This window comes from Struthio camelus, chromosome W (genome assembly GCF_040807025.1).
Source record: "Struthio camelus isolate bStrCam1 chromosome W, bStrCam1.hap1, whole genome shotgun sequence".
NCBI classification, from domain to species: domain Eukaryota; kingdom Metazoa; phylum Chordata; class Aves; order Struthioniformes; family Struthionidae; genus Struthio; species Struthio camelus.
Window position 1 is genome coordinate 70,293,485 of NC_090981.1, and position 24,616 is coordinate 70,318,100.

Below are 24,616 nucleotides of genomic sequence, written 5' to 3' on the forward strand. Positions count from 1 at the left end.
TGGTTTCGGCGTGGCTCGTTGGTGCCCTCGGCTGGCCAAAAATCGGTACTGCAGGCGAAGCGGGGCGCATGCGCACTGGGTTTCGGCGTGGCTCGTTGGTGCCCTCGGCTGGCCAGAAATCGGTACTGCAGGCGAAGCGGGGCGCAGGCGCAGTGGTTTCGGCGTGGCTCGTTGGTGCCCTCGGCTGGCCAGAAATCGGTACTGCAGGCGAAGCGGGGCGCATGCGCAGTGGTTTCGGCGTGGCTCGTTGGTGCCCTCGGCTGGCCAGAAATCGGTACTGCAGGCGAAGCGGGGCGCAGGCGCAGTGGTTTCGGCGTGGCTCGTTGGTGCCCTCGGCTGGCCAGAAATCGGTACTGCAGGCGAAGCGGGGCGCATGCGCAGTAGTTTCGGCGTGGCTCGTGGGTGCCCTCGGCTGGCCAGAAATCGGTACTGCAGCCCGAAAAATCGGTACTGCAGGCGAAGCGGGGCGCATGCGCACTGGGTTTCGGCGTGGCTCGTTGGTGCCCTCGGCTGGCCAGAAATCGGTACTGCAGCCCGAAAAATCGGTACTGCAGGCGAAGCGGGGCGCATGCGCACTGGGTTTCGGCGTGGCTCGTGGGTGCCCTCGGCTGGCCAGAAATCGGTACTGCAGGCGAAGCGGGGCGCAGGCGCAGTGGTTTCGGCGTGGCTCGTTGGTGCCCTCGGCTGGCCAGAAATCGGTACTGCAGGCGAAGCGGGGCGCAGGCGCAGTGGTTTCGGCGTGGCTCGTTGGTGCCCTCGGCTGGCCAGAAATCGGTACTGCAGGCGAAGCGGGGCGCAGGCGCACTGGGTTTCGGCGTGGCTCGTTGGTGCCCTCGGCTGGCCAGAAATCGGTACTGCAGGCGAAGCGGGGCGCATGCGCACTGGGTTTCGGCGTGGCTCGTGGGTGCCCTCGGCTGGCCAGAAATCGGTACTGCAGCCCGAAAAAACGGTCCTGCAGGCGAAGCGGGGCGCATGCGCACTGGGTTTCGGCGTGGGTCGTTGGTGCCCTCGGCTGGCCAGAAATCGGTACTGCAGGCGAAGCGGGGCGCATGCGCAGTGGTTTCGGCGTGGCTCGTTGGTGCCCTCGGCTGGCCAGAAATCGGTACTGCAGGCGAAGCGGGGCGCAGGCGCAGTGGTTTCGGCGTGGCTCGTTGGTGCCCTCGGCTGGCCAGAAATCGGTACTGCAGGCGAAGCGGGGCGCATGCGCACTGGGTTTCGGCGTGGCTCGTTGGTGCCCTCGGCTGGCCAGAAATCGGTACTGCAGCGCGAAAAATCGGTACTGCAGGCGAAGCGGGGCGCAGGCGCAGTGGTTTCGGCGTGGCTCGTTGGTGCCCTCGGCTGGCCAGAAATCGGTACTGCAGCGCGAAAAATCCGTACTGCAGGCGAAGCGGGGCGCATGCGCACTGGGTTTCGGTGTGGCTCGTTGGTGCCCTCGGCTGGCGAAAAATCGGTACTGCAGGCGAAGCGGGGCGCATGCGCAGTGGTTTCGGCGTGGCTCGTTGGTGCCCTCGGCTGGCCAGAAATCGGTACTGCAGGCGAATCGGGGTGCATGCGCAGTGGTTTCGGCGTGGCTCGTTGGTGCCCTCGGCTGGCCAGAAATCGGTACTGCAGGCGAAGCGGGGCGCAGGCGCAGTGGTTTCGGCGTGGCTCGTGGGTGCCCTCGGCTGGCCAGAAATCGGTACTGCAGGCGAAGCGGGGCGCATGCGCAGTGGTTTCGGCGTGGCTCGTGGGTGCCCTCGGCTGGCCAGAAATCGGTACTGCAGGCGAAGCGGGGCGCAGGCGCAGTGGTTTCGGCGTGGCTCGTTGGTGCCCTCGGCTGGCCAGAAATCGGTACTGCAGGCGAAGCGGGGCGCAGGCGCAGTGGTTTCGGCGTGGCTCGTTGGTGCCCTCGGCTGGCGAAAAATCGGTACTGCAGGCGAAGCGGGGCGCATGCGCACTGGGTTTCGGCGTGGCTCGTTGGTGCCCTCGGCTGGCCAGAAATCGGTACTGCAGGCGAAGCGGGGCGCATGCGCAGTGGTTTCGGCGTGGCTCGTGGGTGCCCTCGGCTGGCCAGAAATCGGTACTGCAGGCGAAGCGGGGCGCAGGCGCAGTGGTTTCGGCGTGGCTCGTTGGTGCCCTCGGCTGGCCAGAAATCGGTACTGCAGCGCGAAAAATCGGTCCTGCAGGCGAAGCGGGGCGCATGCGCAGTGGTTTCGGCGTGGCTCGTTGGTGCCCTCGGCTAGCCAGAAATCGGTACTGCAGGCGAAGCGGGGCGCAGGCGCAGTGGTTTCGGCGTGGCTCGTTGGTGCCCTCGGCTGGCCAGAAATCGGTACTGCAGGCGAAGCGGGGCGCATGCGCAGTGGTTTCGGCGTGGCTCGTTGGTGCCCTCGGCTGGCCAGAAATCGGTACTGCAGGCGAAGCGGGGCGCAGGCGCAGTGGTTTCGGCGTGGCTCGTTGGTGCCCTCGGCTGGCCAGAAATCGGTACTGCAGGCGAAGCGGGGCGCATGCGCAGTGGTTTCGGCGTGGCTCGTGGGGGCCCTCGGCTGGCCAGAAATCGGTACTGCAGGCGAAGCGGGGCGCAGGCGCAGTGGTTTCGGCGTGGCTCGTTGGTGCCCTCGGCTGGCCAAAAATCGGTACTGCAGGCGAAGCGGGGCGCAGGCGCAGTGGTTTCGGCGTGGCTCGTTGGTGCCCTCGGCTGGCCAGAAATCGGTACTGCAGGCGAAGCGGGGCGCAGGCGCAGTGGTTTCGGCGTGGCTCGTGGGTGCCCTCGGCTGGCCAGAAATCGGTACTGCAGGCGAAGCGGGGCGCAGGCGCAGTGGTTTCGGCGTGGCTCGTTGGTGCCCTCGGCTGGCGAAAAATCGGTACTGCAGGCGAAGCGGGGCGCATGCGCACTGGGTTTCGGCGTGGCTCGTTGGTGCCCTCGGCTGGCCAGAAATCGGTACTGCAGGCGAAGCGGGGCGCATGCGCAGTGGTTTCGGCGTGGCTCGTGGGTGCCCTCGGCTGGCCAGAAATCGGTACTGCAGGCGAAGCGGGGCGCAGGCGCACTGGGTTTCGGCGTGGCTCGTTGGTGCCCTCGGCTGGCCAGAAATCGGTACTGCAGCGCGAAAAATCGGTCCTGCAGGCGAAGCGGGGCGCATGCGCAGTGGTTTCGGCGTGGCTCGTTGGTGCCCTCGGCTGGCCAGAAATCGGTACTGCAGGCGAAGCGGGGCGCATGCGCAGTGGTTTCGGCGTGGCTCGTTGGTGCCCTCGGCTGGCCAGAAATCGGTACTGCAGGCGAAGCGGGGCGCAGGCGCAGTGGTTTCGGCGTGGCTCGTTGGTGCCCTCGGCTGGCCAGAAATCGGTCCTGCAGGCGAAGCGGGGCGCATGCGCAGTGGTTTCGGCGTGGCTCGTTGGTGCCCTCGGCTGGCCAAAAATCGGTACTGCAGGCGAAGCGGGGCGCAGGCGCAGTGGTTTCGGCGTGGCTCGTTGGTGCCCTCGGCTGGCCAGAAATCGGTACTGCAGGCGAAGCGGGGCGCAGGCGCAGTGGTTTCGGCGTGGCTCGTTGGTGCCCTCGGCTGGCCAGAAATCGGTACTGCAGGCGAAGCGGGGCGCAGGCGCAGTGGTTTCGGCGTGGCTCGTGGGTGCCCTCGGCTGGCCAGAAATCGGTACTGCAGGCGAAGCGGGGCGCAGGCGCAGTGGTTTCGGCGTGGCTCGTTGGTGCCCTCGGCTGGCCAGAAATCGGTACTGCAGGCGAAGCGGGGCGCAGGCGCAGTGGTTTCGGCGTGGCTCGTGGGTGCCCTCGGCTGGCCAGAAATCGGTACTGCAGGCGAAGCGGGGCGCATGCGCACTGGGTTTCGGCGTGGCTCGTTGGTGCCCTCGGCTGGCCAGAAATCGGTACTGCAGCGCGAAAAATCGGTACTGCAGGCGAAGCGGGGCGCAGGCGCAGTGGTTTCGGCGTGGCTCGTGGGTGCCCTCGGCTGGCCAGAAATCGGTACTGCAGGCGAAGCGGGGCGCATGCGCAGTGGTTTCGGCGTGGCTCGTTGGTGCCCTCGGCTGGCCAGAAATCGGTCCTGCAGCGCGAAAAATCGGTCCTGCAGGCGAAGCGGGGCGCATGCGCACTGGGTTTCGGCGTGACTCGTGGGTGCCCTCGGCTGGCCAGAAATCGGTACTACAGCCCGAAAAATCGGTACTGCAGGCGAAGCGGGGCGCAGGCGCAGTGGTTTCGGCGTGGCTCGTTGGTGCCCTCGGCTGGCCAGAAATCGGTACTGCAGGCGAAGCGGGGCGCAGGCGCAGTGGTTTCGGCGTGGCTCGTTGGTGCCCTCGGCTGGCCAGAAATCGGTACTGCAGGCGAAGCGGGGCGCATGCGCAGTGGTTTCGGCGTGGCTCGTTGGTGCCCTCGGCTGGCCAGAAATCGGTACTGCAGGCGAAGCGGGGCGCAGGCGCAGTGGTTTCGGCGTGGCTCGTTGGTGCCCTCGGCTGGCCAGAAATCGGTACTGCAGGCGAAGCGGGGCGCAGGCGCAGTGGTTTCGGCGTGGCTCGTTGGTGCCCTCGGCTGGCGAAAAATCGGTACTGCAGGCGAAGCGGGGCGCATGCGCAGTGGTTTCGGCGTGGCTCGTTGGTGCCCTCGGCTGGCCAGAAATCGGTACTGCAGGCGAAGCGGGGCGCATGCGCAGTGGTTTCGGCGTGGCTCGTGGGTGCCCTCGGCTGGCCAGAAATCGGTACTGCAGGCGAAGCGGGGCGCAGGCGCAGTGGTTTCGGCGTGGCTCGTTGGTGCCCTCGGCTGGCCAGAAATCGGTCCTGCAGGCGAAGCGGGGCGCATGCGCAGTGGTTTCGGCGTGGCTCGTGGGGGCCCTCGGCTGGCCAGAAATCGGTACTGCAGGCGAAGCGGGGCGCATGCGCAGTGGTTTCGGCGTGGCTCGTTGGTGCCCTCGGCTGGCCAAAAATCGGTACTGCAGGCGAAGCGGGGCGCAGGCGCAGTGGTTTCGGCGTGGCTCGTTGGTGCCCTCGGCTGGCCAGAAATCGGTACTGCAGGCGAAGCGGGGCGCAGGCGCAGTGGTTTCGGCGTGGCTCGTGGGTGCCCTCGGCTGGCCAGAAATCGGTACTGCAGGCGAAGCGGGGCGCAGGCGCACTGGGTTTCGGCGTGGCTCGTTGGTGCCCTCGGCTGGCCAGAAATCGGTACTGCAGCGCGAAAAATCGGTCCTGCAGGCGAAGCGGGGCGCATGCGCAGTGGTTTCGGCGTGGCTCGTTGGTGCCCTCGGCTAGCCAGAAATCGGTACTGCAGGCGAAGCGGGGCGCATGCGCAGTGGTTTCGGCGTGGCTCGTTGGTGCCCTCGGCTGGCCAGAAATCGGTACTGCAGGCGAAGCGGGGCGCATGCGCAGTGGTTTCGGCGTGGCTCGTTGGTGCCCTCGGCTGGCCAGAAATCGGTCCTGCAGGCGAAGCGGGGCGCATGCGCAGTGGTTTCGGCGTGGCTCGTTGGTGCCCTCGGCTGGCCAGAAATCGGTACTGCAGGCGAAGCGGGGCGCATGCGCAGTGGTTTCGGCGTGGCTCGTTGGTGCCCTCGGCTGGCCAGAAATCGGTACTGCAGGCGAAGCGGGGCGCATGCGCAGTGGTTTCGGCGTGGCTCGTTGGTGCCCTCGGCTGGCCAAAAATCGGTACTGCAGGCGAAGCGGGGCGCAGGCGCAGTGGTTTCGGCGTGGCTCGTTGGTGCCCTCGGCTGGCCAGAAATCGGTACTGCAGGCGAAGCGGGGTGCATGCGCAGTGGTTTCGGCGTGGCTCGTTGGTGCCCTCGGCTGGCCAGAAATCGGTACTGCAGGCGAAGCGGGGCGCATGCGCAGTGGTTTCGGCGTGGCTCGTTGGTGCCCTCGGCTGGCCAGAAATCGGTACTGCAGGCGAAGCGGGGCGCAGGCGCAGTGGTTTCGGCGTGGCTCGTTGGTGCCCTCGGCTGGCCAGAAATCGGTACTGCAGGCGAAGCGGGGCGCAGGCGCAGTGGTTTCGGCGTGGCGAAGCGGGGCGCAGGTGCACTTGCTCGTCGGCGCTCGTTGGTGCCCTCGGCTGGCGAAAAGTGGGTACTGCAGGCGAAGCGGGGCGCATGCGCGGTGCTCGAGAGCCGGGCCCCCCGCGCTCCCGCGCCCCGTTCGCGATCGGCGCATGCGCGGAGGGCGGCGCATGCGCGGCGGCGGGCAGCAGCATGGCGGCGCGCGGGGACGGAGTTTTCGCTGGGGCGGCGGCGGGTGCGGGCCGAGGCCGCCCGGAGTCGGAGATCTGGGGGCCCCGGTGAGGTGAGCGCGTCCCCTCGGGCGGCCGCGGGCGTCGGGCGGTTTCTGCCCGCGGGGGCCGTCGCTGCGTGGAGGCGGAGGTGCGGGGCGAGATTTGGGGAGGGGGCTCGTGCCTGGCGCCGCGCCGCGCCGGCAGCGCGGCCCAGGGTCTGCCGGGAGCGCGGGTTTGACCGTCCGTTTGCCGTGTGTCGCCCTCAGGGCCCCGGTTCCTCCCTGGCGCGGCCGGGGCGGGCGCTCGCCCCTGCGGAGGCGGCCGGGAGGAGCGGCGAGGCTGGCGGGCCCCGGAGCGGCGCTGGGCGGACGGCTCCCGTCGCGGCAGGCCTGCCCGAGGGTGCTGGTAAGTCGCAAGGAAGCTTAAAGCTACCGGACCAAACCGACTTAAGGTCACTTTGAGCCAGGTGCAGTTAGCGCAGCGCCGAGAACGTTTACTTGAGAGTTGTAGCTAGGGAAACGAGAAGGTGGACAGGGGAAAAATACGCCCAGGCGCCCTGAGGCCTCCCCCAGTCGCAGGCACAGACTGTGGGCCCCAGCCAACCCGGGTACCAACTGACTGTAACCCCTGCTGAGCCTCGCTGAGCCCCGCGCCCTCCTGCACAGCTGCCCCACAGCTGTGGGGTTCCCCAGTCCAGTGTGTGTCGATGGGTCCTCCGTTGCCTCTTACATCTCCCCAGGCACGCGTATGCTGCACAGGAGTGTGGGTGTCTCCAGCAGTGGCACAGCAGCCTGATGCCTCTTGTCTGGAAGGTGGGGTCCTTCACAGCTCTTCTGGGCTCTTGGTGAGTTCCCTGCTGCCTCTTCTGGCATTCTGTACAAGCTCGTAGATCCTTCCTCCTCTTCCAGTGGCTTCTCCTGCAAAGCTGACAGCCACATGCAGCACTGCTGTGCACTCAGTACGCATCTGGGGTGGCACCCCTGCCGTTGAGGGCCCTGCAGATTCCCACCCTTCCTGCTTCCAGCTCCCCCAAAAGCCAAGAAACCACCCACAGATCCTGTCCTAACACCCCTACAGACCCCAAAATGCCTCCAAACCCTGCCACAACATTGTCACTGACTCCAGACTTTCCCCCTCCAAGCCCCATACAGTCCTAAAACCACTCCTAGACCCTGTCCCCACAGCAGCGAGGTGTCCTAATTAGAGGGTGTGATCTGTGTCCCCCTTGACTCAGTCCTGCTTTGGAGAAAAGAGAATTTGCAGCACTTCTTGGTGAAGAATGTTGGCAGGTGGGTGCACAGATGACAAACCGATTTTTCTCTCTCTTTTTCTGAGCCACCTCTCGGGACCCTCTGTGCCTGCAAGAGGACTTTCTAAATGCGGCTGGTCTAGGATAATTGTGCTCTGTGCAATGCTTAAGGAGAACATTAACATACAATTGCAGGCTAAGGAATAACCTAAACAAATAAAAGGCTCAGGAAAAGCCTAAGGGAACGCTGAAGGGCTATGGGAAGCCCCCAACCATACTGTAGAAAAAAGTGTGGGTCTTAGGCACGTCCTCAGAGAAGGAGAGATGTGTTACTCCAATCCATGGGACAATGGGTGCTATTAATTACCACCTGTAATTACCAAAAGTTCTGTAAAAGCAGAAGGGGCTAGAGATGATGCATAGCAGATTATGGACTATACGTAAAGTTGAAACAAACAACAACCCCCTCTTAAAATAGAAACAGGTTAGTCCTAGGCAGTAGATGAATGTAGCTTTGAGTAATGTGAAGAGCAGGGGTTATGTCAATCACCCTGAAAGCCCTGGAGAAGTGGTGCAAAAAATCTATACCCTTGTGGCCTCATCAGTCTTTTGGGTTTGTTTGGCAGGGTAGTCCACTGAAGGAGAACGTTTTGAAGAGAAGCAGCTAGACCTAGTGATCCAGTTGTTCACCTTTGGTCATTGCCTCTAAGGCAAGCATCCACGTATAGGAGGAATAATCTAGGAGATGTATCAAAAAGGTAACAGGTTTGAAACAGAGGCAGGCAAATTAAGTGCTGTCATTCTTCCATGTAGTTAAAGACTGAGAGAATTGTTGGTTAAGCATGTGTATACAAGGGTTTGAGAAAGGATATTGAATGGTACAATAACACTGAACCAGACTAAGGTTTCATGGAAGATGGCATAGGTGTGTATTAGGTGATGTGCCTGCCTGTCTAATAACCTAGCCCTAGTTGCTGTATGTTTTGTTACCAAACTGTTTACCTGTAACGTATGATGCCGAGGGCTGTTATAACTGCTGTCTCCATCTCCCCAAAAGGGAAACCCCATTCCTCCTGTTGAGGAAGGATCCCTAGGAATAGTGATCAGGATAACAGATCACCAACATATAACAGAAGGTCTGCACGTGTTACAAAAAGTATGCTGCATACATATTTCTTTGCATGTGACTTTATGTATCTATGAAGCATCATATTTTAAGAGCTACAAGACAGCAACTTATTATCATAGGGGAATGATAGTCAAGTGACCAGAGTTCCCGAAGAGGAAGTGAGAGTGAGAGAGAAGTATCTGAATTGTAAAATTAAGAGGTGAATTTCAGGAAGGCTCAATTGGTGCAACCCCAGGTTCCTGATATGGCAATGGTATTTGGGGAAACAGGAATATAGTAGCTAGAAAAAAGGTTAAAGCCTTATGAAATTAAGACTCTTTCTTGTCAGTTCCAACTTTAGGGCAATTTTAGGAGGATTTAATTTCCTCCGGCAGTGTTAATATAACTTGCGTGGTATCGGCAGACCACGGTGGGAATTACGGGAAAGGAGTCAGGAATGGAGCTGGAACAAGGAACATGATGCTGCTTTCACTCAACTGAAAGAAGCGGCTGTAAAATCTCCTGCCCTCAAATTCCCAGGACAAGGCAAGCCTTTTTCAGTAAGGATTCCCACATCTACTGATTCCATGGGAGCAGCGCTGCTGCAAAAGAGCAGTAGAGGGAAAGTGGGTGCCAGTGGCATCATCCTTACATCCCCTTTGAGGCCCGAACAGAAACTCTCTGGCTGTGAGAAAGACTGTTTAGAAGCAATCTGGGCTGTAACTGTCTTTGAGACTTTTACCTTTTATCAGCCCAGATGCAGCCCAATCTGCTCAATTCCCTCTAAACTAGCTCATGTCAGGGAAATAAATAGGCAGCAGAGTATCCTCTGTCTAAGTGGGACAGTGGGCACTGATCTTAACAAGGGGGGAGTTACAGTGCAAGTGTACCAAGAAGCGGATCATCTTCTGTGCATCTGAATTGAATGAGGGGTAGAGCGTGGTTGTGCCAAAAATGTGGACACAGAAGGCTTCTGAAAGATTAAGCTCTAGGAGCTACTTAGTCTAACTTCCCTTTCACAGCAACCCAAGTGTCTTCATGGCTTCCAAAAGGGGAGTTGGGGGAAGCGGTATTTGTGGCTTGCCTGTGCTCGTTTGCTTTGCTTGTGTGTATATTAGATCTGCTTTTGTGCATATAAACGGGTTTGTCTTATGATTTTCTGCAGAGCTCTGATTTTTTTTTTTTTTTTGCTTTGCTTTATACTTTCGGAGGATGATGGATTTTACCGTGCCTCCATCAACAAGCGCTGGCTGACAAAGTTATAACGTCCCAGCGGAGACTCTTAGGCAAGACGGAGGAGTTCAGACACGCAGCCTGCCAGAAGAACGTCACCTGGGAGGGGTTGCTAGCCTTGAGCTATAGGCGCTGATGCATATGGCTCATTCTGGCAGACACGGAGGGGTTTTCTTTGGTGGCAGAAATTGTAGCTTGACTGTACACCCTATAGCGGCAGTATTTTTGTGTTTATAAATTGTGTTAATCTTAGGTATTCAGAACATCGGGGATCGACTACATGCTGCCATGAAGAACTACAGGCTACCGCGCTCAGACCTTTGTAAGTTACAGCGTGTCAAGAGCGGCCAGGAGAATCCAAATGCCAGTGGAAAGATTCTCTGCGTGGTCCTGCTGAAGAACTTCGGCTGTAGGAAGGTTGGCTGCATCCTCACTGGACTTGTGAGTAATAAGCCACAATTCATGGACCAGCCAAGGAGAGAGGGGAATAGTGGGCCCGTGGGTGCACCCTCGCTCTTGCAGACACAGACACTCTGGAGGTATAGGGATACAGGCAAGCAGGCCCACAAGTGGCCTCCACGTGCCTTTCGGTGTGGCTGCGGGTCCTCCACACAGCAGTGCCCAAGTGGACTTTGGGCCCAGCGGTACACAGAGAGCTCTGCAGCTCAGCAGGTGAGTGGAACTGGAGCGTGTTGAGGGCTGTTCCGGGCTGTCTGGATCCATCTGGTTCCATTCGCTGTCCCTCTGTCCAGCGCTCCATCTTTTTCTTTCTTTCCCCGTAGCTCTGTCCGATACCCCGTCCCTTTGTTTAGCTACTCAGTGCCCTGCCCAGTTCCCCATCCCTCTGGTACTCTTTGCATCCCTCTGTCAATATCTTCCTCCCTCCGACTGGCTCCCTATCGCTCTATCCAGCTCTCCATCATCCTTTTCCCCTCTCTGTCCCACTACCTGCCCGCTGTTCCTCTGTCCAGCTCCCCATCCCTCTGCTGCTCTTGTCTGTCTCTTTGTACCTTTCCAGCCTTCTCTCCCCCTCTCCAGCCTTCTCTTTCTATTTCTGTCCCTCTGTTCAGCTCCCCATCCATCTATTTGTCTCCCTATCCCTCTTTTCCCCTGCTCTATCTCATCTCTCTGTCTGACTTCCCCTCCCTCTTTTTTTTCTCTCCACCTTTCTGGTTGGCTCTTCGTCCTTCTCACTCTCTTCCCATTGCTCTGACTGGCTCCCTTTCCCTCTCTTCCAGTCCCCGTTCCTCTGTCTGGTTCTCCACCCTTCTCTTTTGCTTCCCGTCCCTCTGTCTGCTTCCCCTTCCCTCCTTTCCTCTCTTTATTCTTCTGTCCACTTCTACATCCCTCTTTTTCTCTCTTCTGCTCCCTGGTCCTCTCTTCAGCCCTCCACCTGTCTGGCCCTCTGTCCTCTTTTTCTCTTCCTTTGTCCAGGGCCCTGACCCTGGGGCTAGGTCTCTATCCTTCTCTTTCTTTTTCCATCTGTCAGCCAAGCTCTCTATCCCTCTTTCCTTCTGTTCTGCTCCCTGTCCCTCTGTCCAGCTGAAGGTTCATCATTCCTTTGTGTTTTGTCTGGTGTGGAAGGTGTCAAGAGGCAATTGGTGCTCGGCAGAGACGATCAGTAGCAACCAGAGGGTCCCATCAATCTGCCTGGTTCAGGTCATGTCAGATACCCCTGCAGTGACTCTGTGCAGAGGCATGGGGCTGCGGATGTGCAGTGGGGGAGCACTAATGGGCCAAAGATGCTGTGGGGGGATGTGGTAGACATTAGCATGTGGTAGAGATTAGCAGAGGCTCTGAGTATTCGGGTGTTAGGACAGGTGCAGGTAGGGCAGGGTGTGCTAGGGCAGTCTGGAGCTGCTGTTGTCCGTCTTACACGTCAGCGCAGTCTGCAGTTACTGTGTCTTGTCTGCCTGTGCGCAGACAGGGCTGCTGCGCGGTGCAGTTGGAGTCGTGATTGTGTCGCTGGCATTGAGCCCTGTTTTCTGACTTTATGCAAACTGTTGTCTTCCCTACATCAGCCTTACTCTGCTCCTCTTCCAGGAGCCTGTGCTCAGCTCTGCTTTCCAACACGCTGTCACGTCACAGGGATTTCCAGCACGGTCTGTCTAACTTGGGCCACATGCTAGGCAGCCTGAACGAGTGAAGCAAAATCCTTCTTCTGTCATTGTCCAGGCCAGAGTCAGTTTCCCATCAGCTCAGTCTCCAGAGTTTGGAGTTTTTGGAGGCCTTAGTTTTTATCCTGCCTTGGCTGGACAGTGCTTTCTGAGAGTGTCCGTCAGCGGCACAGTTTCCCTGAGGAGGACCATCTACCGAAGGCTGGAGGTGGCCGAGTGCCTGAGCGAGCCTGACTGTATGTGAGGGCTGCCGTGACATCCTTGCGATAAAACGGAGCCTGAGAGAGTGACTGGAGCAGTGTAGAGGGTCAGTCATAATTGTGGGAACAGTTACGGGCCTTGGACAAGGGAGTAGTTCTAGGAGGGCTGCGCAGTTGCCTGGCCTCTCAGTAACTGTTCTGGCTTCTTTGCAGGTGCTGAAGCATAGTCTGGCAGTCGAAGGAGCGGTGTCACAGCTGGGAGCTCTGCGGAGATCTGTGGTTGGCCATGAAGGTCGAGCTCTGACTTGCAGCGTGGACGCAGCTAAGTCTTGGGGCTGCACTGTGTGTGTGCAGGGCTGGGAGGTGGAAGGTGGTTGTCCCCTAGGTGGTTGCTGGAGTCACTGGCTGTGGATGTTTGCCCATGGAGCTGAGGGGACCAAAAATATTAATTGTCTGTAATGGAGTTGAATAAGCGCTTGCAATGTTTCAGGTAGGTTCAGTGGAAGTGCAGCTTACTGCAGTCCTGTGGAGCGATTCTTGCATGTGCTCACATTTGAATGGTGGCTAAGACCAAGCTTATAAACAGCAACTGTAACGTGATTCTGATGCATATCTTCCTGTTCTGCTGTACTTCTAAATGAAGGGGAAACTTCTTAAGCTGTGGGCAAAACTTGCAAGCTCATGTGTACTTTGGTGTGTCTTGCTTAAAGCTGAGGGTTTGGAGTTTTTCACTTGAGGTTTATTGTTTAGTTTGTTGTTGAGGGTCTGTCACTCAGGGGCTATGGTTTATTACTTTATTTTGTGGGGCTGTCTTTATCAGTCAGGGTTTACAGTTTGCTGACTTAGCGATCAGGGCGCAGGATTTAAAATCCAACCTCATCCGTAAATTTTAAAGCAACCACTTGGGTTCCAAGATTTGCAATTTGTCACATAGGGTTCAGGGCTTACGCCTTACTGATAAATGACAAGGGCTGAATCCTTAGATAATAAACTGTAAGCCCCGAAGCCTAAGCAGCAGGGTGCAAACCCTTCTCTGGGGTTCCTAACCTTCCCCTGTTCCCAGCGTTCAGCTTTGTGCACTGACCTGAGGTCTGGATTTGATAAGGCGCAGGCCCATCGCACTGAGAGTGGTGATGTGACAGGTGAGGTGAGAGCTGTGAAAGTGTCTTGCAGGGCTCTAGTCTGGGGTAGGGCAGTAGTGCAGACAGGCAGGATCAGAGATCAAAGATCTTCTCACCTGTCAGAGCTGAATCCTATCCCTGAAGGAAAAAGTAGAGGGGATAGGCTGTCAGCTACTCAGACGCCTGCCGCGTCAAGGGCAGCAGCAGGAGCTGACCCTTCCCCAAAGGACCGACGAACGCTGGTGCGGAGATGACTCTTCAGGTGTCACAGGGTAAGGGGAAGCATGCTGGCACTGAGCTCCATGGCAAACTCCCTCCCAGGTGTTGCTTCTGCGCAGTAAAACAATAAACAGTTGCTTTACTCTTTGCACTCGTGTCTGTGGTTCCTGCCGTCGCTTTGCCTGAAGATGATGCCCAGGGGAGGAGGTTACACATTGTGTCTGGGATTGGGAGCTGGTCCCCACATCCTTTGTTCTTGGGGGTCCCTGCGGTTCCCAGGGACCCCAGTGCTGTTCACAGGGCTCGGGGTAACTTCCCTTGCATTGCCTCGACCCTTGGGGCTCTTGGTGGAGTTTCCCATTATCCTGGGGGCAGCCAGGGCTCCGCAGGGCAGTGTGAGGGCCCCAGACTGCTCCCAGATTTGCTTTCAGCACTCTGCAACGTCTCTCATGTGTCGGTGGCGGGGGCCTGTGCGCCTGGGGCTGGGAGACACTTTCCCTGGGGACAGGGGGAGCCTGCAGGCACCGTCCCGTCAGCCGCGCTGAGCCCTGTGACATGTCCTGCTGCCCCTTCGGTGTGCACTGAGACCCTGCACTCGTACTTTGCTTTGCCCCACAGCCCTGCGTTTGCCCTCCGACGCCCTCAGGACCCCTCCGTTCACGTTCTGAGGTGCCCCCGATCCCTCTGTGTGCCCCGGGGCCCAGTGCTGGTTTTGCAGCACGCCACAAAGTTCTCTGCTGAGCTTTCTCCCCTGCCCAGGAGCTGTCCGGGTGCCTTCTGGCGCCTCCGGGCCCCGCAGAGTCCCTCCGTCTGCGCTGTCGTCGCCCGGTAACTTCCTTTTTTCCACTGTTCCTTTACGGCGGGGCTGGGAGTGGTGTCGGGAGGGCGGAGGGGTCCCAGGGGAGCCCTGCGGAGGGTCGCGGCGGTGCCGGGGATCGCGGGGCCGGGGGGCTCCGGGCTCCACGGCGGCTGCCGGGGACGGGACGGGATCGCCGCTGGGTCCAACCTCACGGAGCGCTGCTGCCCGCGGCATCCTGGGAGATGTAGTCTTCCGGCGCCGGGCGGCCATGCTGGTTTGGGAGTGCGGCATGCCGGGAGCAGTAGTCTTCCGGCACCGGGCTGCCGGGCGGCCAGGCTGTCTGCGGGGCGCGGCATGCCGGGAGCAGTAGTCTTCCGGCGCCGGGCTTCCGGGCGGCCATTTTAGTCTGCAGAGCATTCTGGGAGATGTATTCTTCCGGTACCGAGCTTCCGGGCGGCCATGTTGTTTTGGGGGCGCGGCATGCCGGGAGCAGTAGTCTTCCGGCGCCGGGCTGCCGGGCGGCCATTTTCATCTGCGGAGCATTCTGGGAGATGTAGTGTCCCAGCACCGAGCTTCCGGGCGGCCATTTTAATCTGTTAGGCATGCCGGGAGGCGTTGGCTTCCCTTGCTGGGTTTCTGGGAGATCATGTTGTGCCTGTCGAGGTGGCAGGAGGTGCAGCTGTCAACAGGGTTCCCACCCGCTGGCCACGTCGTGCTCTGTGGCAGCCAGGAGCTGCCGTTCCAGGTGCCTGTGCCTCCTCAGCACTGCAGCAGTGGGCCAGTGTGTCTGTTCCTTACTTGTCATGTCATGGGGGAAGGACTATATGCTGCCGTGAAGAACTACGGGCTGCTGCCCTCAGACCTCTGTCAGTTATCGCGTGTCAGGAGCGGCCAGGAGAATCCAAATGCCAGCGGAAAGGTTCTCTGCCCGGTCCCGAAGAGGAGCCTTCGGCCGTAGGAAGGTTGGCAGCGTCCTTACCGTGACCCGTGAGCCACGCTTCGTGGACCAGCAAAGGAGAGGGGGGAGTAGCGCCTGGTAGCCCAGTCGCTATGGCATCGCTGGCGCTAGCAGGCCCGCGAGGTCTGTGTGAAGCCTCACCTGCCTGTCTGGAGCTTTATTTTGGTCTGTTTACCCGGAGTAACCGGCGAGGCCTAAAATGAGAATTTAGGATGGCTAGATGGGTTACCTGTGACCCGACCTGTCCTCGCCTTGCTTTGCTGCCTAGCAGCAAGCAATAACGGGAACTTGGGACCCCAGAATAAAAACTGTTGCAGTGCTTAAGGGAGGACCTGCGTTTGCCCAGGTTAGGGAACCGTAATGAAAGCTTGGGGGGGGGGGCGGGAGGGGGGAGAGGAAGCTCCAAAACAGGAACCTCCCGGTGACCTTGGTGGTTTGATTCATTTGCAGAATAGTGTTCCGAGGGCCAGCAACCTGAGGAGGAGCCGCTCGACCCGTTTTGTTGATTTCGGTGATGCTGTTTTAAGGAAGCACGTAAGTACAGAAGAGCTCTGGGAGGGTTTTCAAACAAGACGGGGAAGAGCGTGGGAAAGCTAGGTGCCGTGAGTACGGAAGTTGTTAAGGGCTGAGAGAATTTGGGGGGTTAAGCGTGCGCACGTGACGGTCTGAAAGGGGCTGATGCACAAGCAGTAGTAAAAGGGCGTGACGGAGTGCAAGGTTCCTCCCCGGTGTGGGCCCGTGCGTGCGCCCTCGCTCTCGCGGACGCAGGCGCTCTGGAGGCGCAGGGATTCGGGCAAGCAGGCCCACAGGCGGACTTGGGGAAAACGGTGTGCAGAGCGCTCGGCAGGTGAGCGGGGCTGGAGCGGGTCGAGGGCTGTCCCGGGCGGGCTGCCTGGGTCCATCCGGTTCTGCTCCCTGTCCCTCTGTCCAGCTCTCCATCTTTCTCTTTCTTTCCCCATAGCTCTGTCCGGTGCCCCATCCCTTTGTTTAACTACTCGTTGCTCTGCCCAGCTCCCCATCCCTCTTGTACTCTTCCCGTCCCTCTGTCAATACCTGCTTCCCTCTGTCTGCTTCTCCATCCCTCTGACTGGCTCCCTATCGCTCTGTCCAGCTCTTCGTCGTCCTCTTTCTCTCCCGATCCCACTACCTGCCTGCTGTCCCTCTGCCTGGCTCCCCATCCCTCCACCACCCCCCCCAACTGCTCTGTCTATCTGCCTCTTCGTACCTCTCTTTGCCCCTTCAGCCCTCCATCCACCTCTCCAGTCTTCTCTGTTTCCATCCCTCTGTTCAGCTCCTCATCCATCTATTTGCCGCCTTCTTATCCCTCTTTTCCCCTGTACCATCCCATCTCTCTGTCCGACTTCCCCTCTCTCTTTTGGGGGGTTTAGTACCTTTTTTGGCAGACAATCGCGTGTCCCTTTAGGCCCCAGGAAGCAGAAAGTTCTGACCTGACAGCAAAGTATTTGGTCTTTTTAATGCTCTTGCGGCTGAAGGTGACTCCTAATGAAAAGCAATGAGAATTCTGAGGATTCACTGGAAACGTAAAAGACAGTATCTGCCCTTTTTAAAAGGCTGTGTGCTTCCGCTAATAATACCTGTAGTAATCAAGCCACTAGATTTTTCTGACAATAAGAGCCTTTAAGCTGCGATCGCTACTCGAAAAGTCCAGATATTTTAGAAACTGAACGAGCCTTCTGAGCTTGCTGACTGCAGTACCTCGAAAGATGATCAGAGTGCTGATGTTTTCATGCTTTAGTGTGGTAGAGATGCTCTGTGCAAACATCCCTTGTGTTTAATCTTCAAAACTGCGCAGACTGTCACGGAGCTCTCTTTTGACTATCTACTTTGCGTAACAAACAGAAAGGCAGGAGGTTGACAGTGCTAAATGAGTAAGGTCATTGCTTGTTTAGGGGTTGCAAATTTTATGGAATTTTGTCCTTTTAAATCTCATCTAGAATATGCTTGCAAAAAATCCCTGGGAAGAAAACAAGGAGTATAAGCAGCTTTTGAATATTATTAGCAATACTTACACGTTCTGGATGGGTTCTTAGGGTCCCCCATGGTCTTCTGCCCTCCCCATTACCCCCAAATTTACCCATTTTGCAGTGTTTTGGCACTTATTTTGCTCTTTCTTGTCCCGAAGCAGGTCAGGGTTTGGTGTGGACAGAGGGGGGAAGGAGCCAGCTGTGGGTAAATGGGCCCTGGATGGCATCGCGGGGACACGGCGAATCCTGGCACAGCCCATCTTCAGCACGGGGAGAGGCCGGAGTGCTGCCGTGATGAGTGCTGAGAAAGGTACCTCTCTTTGGATTATGTGCACCCCAGAGCCCACCTTCTGGCCTTTCATTCTCCCCCGATCCCTCCTGTCAAGTATTTGTGCTCTGCGGATGCCTGAGTTTGGCTTTTTGTGACTTGTAGGTTCCTCCGCTGAGGTTCTTTTTGCCCCTGAGGTCCTCCCTTTCACCATCTTGTCCCCACAGAACCCTGAATTGTTTCTTCTCCCTCGCCCAGCCCACAACATCCCTTCCTTTTCCTTTTCTTTTTTGCTGCCCCTCGATCCTTCCTTTTGCAATTTTGCACCACCAGTTCACTCTGTTAAGCTCTTCTCTCTTTTGGGCTTTTTGCACCCCCCACCCCCCACCCCCTTTGTAAAGCTTTTTTTGTGCCGCTTACAAGCTTCTGGCTTTTTTTCCCCTGAGAAGCCTTCCTTCTGGCTTTGTGTGTCAGCACCCTCCCCTTTTTGAATAAAGCAGAGATTAAAGGCAAACTCGGTATCTCTTTATGCAGCTGCAACCCTTTGGAGGGGAAGCAAATACGTTATTGTGGTTTGTAGTATTTCTGGGCTAACTCTGGGGAAATCCTCATCACAGTTTGGATTTTTTGTTGTTGTTTCTATAAGTTCGTTGCTTTGAAAGTTTGAAACTAGTATTCGTTTGGCTTACTGCCTTACTGTCATAACTGAGCGTAAAGCAGAGATTGTGTTGCCATTGCATATGACCTCCCTCATATGGTGCTTGCGTTCATATACGTGTGTTCTCCCCAGGAGTACTCTTGCCTTTTCCTTTCCTTTAGTAAACAAACGCCTTTCTGAGCCAATACCGAGCAACACGGTGGATGTGCTTCTAGCGCTAACGTCGCGTCGCAGGAGGCAGCTGAGAGCAGTCGATAAGCCGGTGCTCTAGACATGCAAAGGCAGGAAGAAGCGGACTAGCTATTGAGCTTCCCTCGAGAGCAGAGGAAGAGGAGAAGAAACCCAGGGGGCGGTCATACGCCCGCTGACGATTCCGGAGGCTTTGCCTTGCAATGCGTTTCTCCTGGTAGGCGGCAGCACTCATTGCCCGTGGCGGGTAAGGGCCGGAACCACCTTGCGCTGAGGGCTCAGCAGAACCAGAGAGGCGAGGGTGTCCCTGGGGTGGCTGCGGGTGCCTGGATTTCTCCGGCCCACCTCAAGGCATGCGTTGCGGGGAGAAAAGGGTGCGGGCTTTCAGGGGCCTGGCAGTGCTCTGCTCCGTGCGGGCACAGGGCAGGGTCTGCCCTGAACACATGTTTGCCTCTCCCTGTCTTTGTTTTAATTCCTGCCTTTAGGGCTGAGGTTCCTCCCCAGAGCAGACTTGTACGTGTGCCCTCGCTCGTGTAGATGCAGATGGCCTGGAGGTGTGGGGAGGCAGGCTGTCCCGCGAGAAGGACTTTTGCGCGGCGTCCCGGGGAGGATAGCTGCGATGTACCTCGTGCACCCAAGGGTGTTGGTAAGCGACAAGATAACAAGTGGCTGTTTCCTGGTCACTCCCCTCACTAGAGAAAAATCGATTTACAGATTGGCTTTCACATGGAGAGAGAAACAGTACACCTTTCCTCAGGTCTGGTTGGGGTTTCACAGTGTGCCTGCACTAACACGTGGTCGTTGTCAGAGACGGTTTAGACGGGTTGCCTGCAGAGAGGTAGGAAAGGCATTACCTTTCGTGGACAGTGCTGTGGTGGGCAGAGCTACGGACGAAGAGGTGTGAGAGCGAGGTGCCTGAGCCTTAAAACTGACTGGAAGGGACAGGATTCAAGGCCGGTTGGTGCACAGCACACAGCGCAACGCCAGGCTCATTATAAAGGTACTGTAATTGGGGAAACGGCCCGCTGACAGAAGAAGAAAGGTTAAAGCTCTGTGTGAAATAAAGGGTCCTTCCCATCAGTGCTGAGGAAGAGGGTCGCGTTTCTTAGAGCAGCATATCCGTCGTTTTTCTGGTAGCAGCAGAGCACCGCAGTGGGAGGTTCTGGAAGAGTCAGGAGCAGAACTGGCAGGAGGCTCTTTTCCCTGTCCGGATGGAAAAACGGCTGTAAGCACGCTTGCCAGAAACCGAGGAGGCCGAGGACGAGGCCCGGCTGGGGCCCTTGCCTTGGGCCCTGACTGCGGGCACCCGGCGCACCCTGCCACCCGAGGCCTGCTCGCCCCAGGCGCGACTGCCACCGCCACCACCCCTCGGCGCTGCTGCGCCCCGGTGCTGCACCGCCGCCGAGACACGGGGTGCTCGTGAGGTCCCCGCCACCGTCTCCTCCTGCAGGACACAGGTGCCCGGGGGGAGGGTACGAAAGGGTCGGGGCGGCCCGACCGGAGGGTGCGGGGAGCGGCGGCGGCCGCTGCCGGCCTAGGCCAGCGGGGTCGCGCATGCGCACTGGATCAGACCGGCTCGCGGCTGCGGCAAGCGGAGTGGCGCATGCGCATTGGGGGGCGACCCGCTTACTCCCTGCTGCCCTCAAGTGACTACGAACCGGTACTGCAGGCAGGGGATTAACGCATGCGCACTGCTCCAGATGTGCTCCATGCTGCCCTCGGGTGATGCCACCCCAATAGTGCAGCCAGCCGACGAACGCATGCGTCCTGGACGCATCGGTTCCTTGGTGCCCCTCGAGCGATGAAAGCCTGCCAGCCAAACAGCCGCCTCGCGCATGCGCGCCGCCCCGACACTGCTCCCTGCGGCCCTCAGCTACGAACAGCGTAGTACTGCAGGCAGCCGCAGCGCGCAGGCGCACTTGCTCGGCGTGGCTCGCTGGTGCCCTCGGCTGGCCAGAAATCGGTACTGCAGCCCGAAAAATCAGTACTGCAGCCGAAGCGGGGCGCAGGCGCAGTGGTTTCGGCGTGGCTCGTTGGTGCCCTCGGCTGGCCAGAAATCGGTACTGCAGGCGAAGCGGGGCGCATGCGCACTGGGTTTCGGCGTGGCTCGTTGGTGCCCTCGGCTGGCCAGAAATCGGTACTGCAGGCGAAGCGGGGCGCATGCGCACTGGGTTTCGGCGTGGCTCGTGGGTGCCCTCGGCTGGCGAGAAATCGGTACTGCAGGCGAAGCGGGGCGCATGCGCACTGGGTTTCGGCGTGGCTCGTTGGTGCCCTCGGCTGGCCAGAAATCGGTACTGCAGGTGAAGCGGGGCGCAGGCGCAGTGGTTTCGGCGTGGCTCGTGGGTGCCCTCGGCTGGCCAGAAATCGGTACTGCAGGCGAAGCGGGGCGCAGGCGCAGTGGTTTCGGCGTGGCTCGTTGGTGCCCTCGGCTGGCCAGAAATCGGTACTGCAGGCGAAGCGGGGCGCAGGCGGAGTGGTTTCGGCGTGGTTCGTGGGTGCCCTCGGCTGGCCAGAAATCGGTCCTGCAGGCGAAGCGGGGCGCATGCGCAGTGGTTTCGGCGTGGCTCGTTGGTGCCCTCGGCTGGCCAGAAATCGGTACTGCAGGCGAAGCGGGGCGCATGCGCAGTGGTTTCGGCGTGGCTCGTTGGTGCCCTCGGCTGGCGAAAAATCGGTACTGCAGGCGAAGCGGGGCGCATGCGCAGTGGTTTCGGCGTGGCTCGTTGGTGCCCTCGGCTGGCCAGAAATCGGTACTGCAGGCGAAGCGGGGCGCATGCGCAGTGGTTTCGGCGTGGCTCGTGGGTGCCCTCGGCTGGCCAGAAATCGGTACTGCAGGCGAAGCGGGGCGCATGCGCAGTGGTTTCGGCGTGGCTCGTTGGTGCCCTCGGCTGGCCAGAAATCGGTACTGCAGGCGAAGCGGGGCGCATGCGCACTGGGTTTCGGCGTGGCTCGTTGGTGCCCTCGGCTGGCCAGAAATCGGTACTGCAGGCGAAGCGGGGCGCAGGCGCAGTGGTTTCGGCGTGGCTCGTGGGTGCCCTCGGCTGGCCAGAAATCGGTACTGCAGGCGAAGCGGGGCGCATGCGCAGTGGTTTCGGCGTGGCTCGTTGGTGCCCTCGGCTGGCCAGAAATCGGTACTGCAGCGCGAAAAATCGGTACTGCGGGCGAAGCGGGGCGCATGCGCAGTGGTTTCGGCGTGGCTCGTTGGTGCCCTCGGCTGACCAGAAATCGGTACTGCAGCCCGAAAAATCGGTACTGCAGGCGAAGCGGGGCGCAGGCGCAGTGGTTTCGGCGTGGCTCGTTGGTGCCCTCGGCTGGCCAGAAATCGGTACTGCAAGCGAAGCGGGGCGCATGCGCACTGGGTTTCGGCGTGGCTCGTGGGTGCCCTCGGCTGGCCAGAAATCGGTACTGCAGGCGAAGCGGGGCGCATGCGCACTGGGTTTCGGCGTGGCTCGTTGGTGCCCTCGGCTGGCCAGAAATCGGTACTGCAGGTGAAGCGGGGCGCAGGCGCAGTGGTTTCGGCGTGGCTCGTTGGTGCCCTCGGCTGGCCAGAAATCGGTACTGCAGGCGAAGCGGGGCGCAGGCGCAGTGGTTTCGGCGTGGCTCGTTGGTGCCCTCGGCTGGCCAGAAATCGGTACTGCAGGCGAAGCGGGGCGCAGGCGCAGTGGTTTCGGCGTGGCTCGTGGGTGCCCTCGGCTGGCCAGAAATAGGTACTGCAGGCGAAGCGGGGCGCAGGCGCAGTGGTTTCGGCGTGGCTCGTTGGTGCCCTCGGCTGGCCAGAAATCGGTACTGCAGGCGAAGCGGGGCGCATGCGCAGTGGTTTCGGCGTGGCTCGTTGGTGCCCTCGGCTGGCCAGAAATCGGTACTGCAGGCGAAGCGGGGCGCAGGCGCAGTGGTTTCGGCGTGGCTCGTGGGTGCCCTCGGCTGGCCAGAAATCGGTACTGCAGGCGAAGCGGGGCGCATGCGCACTGGGTTTCGGCGTGACTCGTGGGTGCCCTCGGCTGGCCAGAAATCGGTACTGCAGGCGAAGCGGGGCGCAGGCGCAGTGGTTTCGGCGTGGCTCGTTGGTGCCCTCGGCTGGCCAGAAATCGGTACTGCAGGCGAAGCGGGGCGCAGGCGCAGTGGTTTCGGCGTGGCTCGTTGGTGCCCTCGGCTGGCCAGAAATCGGTACTGCAGGCGAAGCGGGGCGCAGGCGCAGTGGTTTCGGCGTGACTCGTGGGTGCCCTCGGCTGGCCAGAAATCGGTACTGCAGGCGAAGCGGGGCGCATGCGCAGTGGTTTCGGCGTGGCTCGTTGGTGCCCTCGGCTGGCCAGAAATCGGTACTGCAGGCGAAGCGGGGCGCAGGCGCAGTGGTTTCGGCGTGACCCGTGGGTGCCCTCGGCTGGCCAGAAATCGGTACTGCAGGCGAAGCGGGGCGCAGGCGCAGTGGTTTCGGCGTGGCTCGTTGGTGCCCTCGGCTGGCCAGAAATCGGTACTGCAGGCGAAGCGGGGCGCATGCGCAGTGGTTTCGGCGTGGCTCGTTGGTGCCCTCGGCTGGCCAGAAATCGGTACTGCAGGCGAAGCGGGGCGCATGCGCAGTGGTTTCGGCGTGGCTCGTTGGTGCCCTCGGCTGGCCAGAAATCGGTACTGCAGGCGAAGCGGGGCGCATGCGCACTGGGTTTCGGCGTGGCTCGTTGGTGCCCTCGGCTGGCCAGAAATCGGTACTGCAGCCCGAAAAAACGGTCCTGCAGGCGAAGCGGGGCGCATGCGCACTGGGTTTCGGCGTGGCTCGTGGGTGCCCTCGGCTGGCCAGAAATCGGTACTGCAGGCGAAGCGGGGCGCATGCGCAGTGGTTTCGGCGTGGCTCGTTGGTGCCCTCGGCTGGCCAGAAATCGGTACTGCAGGCGAAGCGGGGCGCATGCGCAGTGGTTTCGGCGTGGCTCGTTGGTGCCCTCGGCTGGCCAGAAATCGGTACTGCAGGCGAAGCGGGGCGCATGCGCAGTGGTTTCGGCGTGGCTCGTTGGTGCCCTCGGCTGGCCAGAAATCGGTACTGCAGGCGAAGCGGGGCGCATGCGCAGTGGTTTCGGCGTGGCTCGTTGGTGCCCTCGGCTGGCCAAAAATCGGTACTGCAGCCCGAAATATCGGTACTGCAGGCGAAGCGGGGCGCATGCGCAGTGGTTTCGGCGTGGCTCGTTGGTGCCCTCGGCTGGCCAGAAATCGGTACTGCAGGCGAAGCGGGGCGCAGGCGCAGTGGTTTCGGCGTGGCTCGTTGGTGCCCTCGGCTGGCCAGAAATCGGTACTGCAGGCGAAGCGGGGCGCAGGCGCAGTGGTTTCGGCGTGGCTCGTTGGTGCCCTCGGCTGGCCAGAAATCGGTACTGCAGGCGAAGCGGGGCGCATGCGCACTGGGTTTCGGCGTGGCTCGTTGGTGCCCTCGGCTGGCCAGAAATCGGTACTGCAGGCGAAGCGGGGCGCAGGCGCAGTGGTTTCGGCGTGGCTCGTTGGTGCCCTCGGCTGGCGAGAAATCGGTACTGCAGGCGAAGCGGGGCGCATGCGCACTGGGTTTCGGCGTGGCTCGTGGGTGCCCTCGGCTGGCCAGAAATCGGTACTGCAGGCGAAGCGGGGCGCATGCGCAGTGGTTTCGGCGTGGCTCGTTGGTGCCCTCGGCTGGCCAGAAATCGGTACTGCAGGCGAAGCGGGGCGCATGCGCAGTGGTTTCGGCGTGGCTCGTGGGGGCCCTCGGCTGGCCAGAAATCGGTACTGCAGGCGAAGCGGGGCGCATGCGCAGTGGTTTCGGCGTGGCTCGTTGGTGCCCTCGGCTGGCCAGAAATCGGTACTGCAGGCGAAGCGGGGCGCATGCGCAGTGGTTTCGGCGTGGCTCGTTGGTGCCCTCGGCTGGCCAGAAATCGGTACTGCAGGCGAAGCGGGGCGCAGGCGCAGTGGTTTCGGCGTGGCTCGTTGGTGCCCTCGGCTGGCCAGAAATCGGTACTGCAGGCGAAGCGGGGCGCATGCGCAGTGGTTTCGGCGTGGCTCGTTGGTGCCCTCGGCTGGCGAAAAATCGGTACTGCAGGCGAAGCGGTGCGCAGGCGCAGTGGTTTCGGCGTGGCTCGTGGGGGCCCTCGGCTGGCCAGAAATCGGTACTGCAGGCGAAGCGGGGCGCATGCGCAGTGGTTTCGGCGTGGCTCGTTGGTGCCCTCGGCTGGCCAGAAATCGGTACTGCAGCACGAAAAATCGGTACTGCAGGCGAAGCGGGGCGCATGCGCACTGGGTTTCGGCGTGGGTCGTTGGTGCCCTCGGCTGGCCAGAAATCGGTACTGCAGCCCGAAAAATCGGTACTGCAGGCGAAGCGGGGCGCATGCGCAGTGGTTTCGGCGTG

The 24,616-nt window shown here is 60.1% G+C and overlaps 2 long non-coding RNA genes across 7 annotated transcripts; both read left to right on the top strand.

Annotated features, from left to right (window-relative positions):
* Window positions 1–5,969: 5,969 nt before the first annotated feature.
* On the top strand, window positions 5,970–13,560 carry LOC138064147 (uncharacterized). 5 transcript variants are annotated; one of them, XR_011137424.1, is made up of 3 exons: window positions 6,008–6,237; window positions 6,433–6,571; window positions 10,010–13,560. It is a non-coding gene; the product is annotated as an uncharacterized lncRNA (long non-coding RNA). The 5 variants fall into 5 exon arrangements; XR_011137425.1 differs by lacking the exon at window positions 6,433–6,571 and having other exon boundaries at window positions 5,970–6,237; XR_011137422.1 differs by lacking the exons at window positions 6,008–6,237; window positions 6,433–6,571 and adding an exon at window positions 6,578–8,571.
* A 1,202-nt stretch (window positions 13,561–14,762) lies between these two features.
* Window positions 14,763–18,401, top strand: LOC138064227 (uncharacterized). Of its 2 annotated transcripts, none has more exons than XR_011137505.1 (3): window positions 14,763–15,199; window positions 15,621–15,704; window positions 17,314–18,401. It is a non-coding gene; the product is annotated as an uncharacterized lncRNA (long non-coding RNA). The 2 variants fall into 2 exon arrangements; XR_011137504.1 differs by having other exon boundaries at window positions 14,764–15,174.
* The last annotated feature ends 6,215 nt before the right edge of the window (window positions 18,402–24,616 follow it).